Source organism: Nanorana parkeri, unplaced genomic scaffold (genome assembly GCF_000935625.1).
Source record: "Nanorana parkeri isolate BGI_ZX_2015 unplaced genomic scaffold, ASM93562v1 scaffold433, whole genome shotgun sequence".
Lineage (NCBI taxonomy): Eukaryota > Metazoa > Chordata > Amphibia > Anura > Dicroglossidae > Nanorana > Nanorana parkeri.
Window position 1 is genome coordinate 405,667 of NW_017306701.1, and position 1,379 is coordinate 407,045.

General features: G+C 43.0%; 1 protein-coding gene across 1 annotated transcript in view; it reads left to right on the forward strand.

The window, feature by feature from the left end:
• Nucleotides 1-1,379, forward strand: part of LOC108789960 (kinesin-like protein KIF20A) — a 24,846-nt gene that overhangs the window by 10,089 nt on the left and 13,378 nt on the right. The window lies entirely within an intron of this gene.

A 1,379-nucleotide genomic window follows, 5' to 3' on the forward strand; every position in this document is an offset into this window, starting at 1 on the left:
GTGCCTTTTAAGAGTAGTTAAAAAACTAAATTATAATGGTTATCCAGTACATAGTGGCGTACTGGTTAGCACTTCTGCCTTGTCCCTGGTTTGAATCCTGACCAGGTCACTAGCCTACAAGGAGTTTGCATGTTCTCTCTGTGCTTGTGTGGGTACTACGTTTTCCTCCCACACTCCAGCTCCACTCCAGCATGGTAGGTAAAATTGGCGTATGTATGATGATGGTCCCCTTAAGGTGCCCACACACCGTGCGATAATTGCAGGAAATCCCGCGATCGTACGATCATCGCAAGGTGTGTGGAAGGCGTGCAACTGTTTTTTTATGTATGGTCGCTCGACTTTTATCTTAGGAACATGTTCGAAAACCCGCCGAGAATCGTACGATTTTCGGTGGGTGTGTGGCATGTTCGTAAGATAAATGCCGCACGGGCCGGTGTGCGCAAGCTCACACTGCCTGTTCAGCATTGCGGTCATCGGAAACAGCCCGCCCCTCAGCAGGGCATGCTTGTGATCATCGCAAGTATGATCTGCCTGTCCAAGATAGGCAGATCGTACGTTTTTTAAAATTACCTTACAACCATCACAAGACAAAAGTCTTGCGATGGTTGTAAGGTCTGTGGCCAGCATTAGATTATAAGATCCTTAAGGGCAGGGGCTGATGTGAATGTGCACTGTGTAAATTGCTGGCGCTAGATGGCTACCAAAAATTGCTGTTTTTTTTTTTTTTTTTTTACAGGAGGTTAGAAACAATGGCATCCATTTTTGTGAAAAGTTTACTTTTAAATCGGATATTTAAAATTGAAACTTTTAAAAGTAAACTTGCTAGGTACAGGGGGCCTGACGTGTAACTTCAAGTATAAATAAAGGCAAAGTCCTTCTTGAGGGTAAATCCAAAATGTTAAGTTGCCACCAGAACAGGAATATGGGGAACATTTTTCACTCGTGTGACATCTGTCTAAAGGTGCCCATACACCTTACAATGACCACAGAAAATCTGCAGATAAGATGGAAAAAGTGCAACAGATTGGCCCAGGTAGAGATTACTCCATGCACACAGTTAAGTGTAGATGGAGGAATCTGTTGCACCTTTTTCCATAGGAACAGATGGCCACAAAAACCTGACATTGGTTTTAACCCTTCCTATGGGTTTAGATGTTTATCAGTGCCTCTAGCAGGGACCCACTGACTTGTGGTTGGCATGTTATTGATTATAGCTAAATGGTATATTGATAATTTAGGGAATGGCTGGAAGAGAAAGTATTTGGTGGCCGGTCAGATGGATCTGGCAAAGTCTTTTTTATTTTCTACTGCATCGCTGCCTTTTTTGCTGTACATGAGTGACCAAGCTAGTCTGAAAACGAATCTTCTTCCTTTTTTTT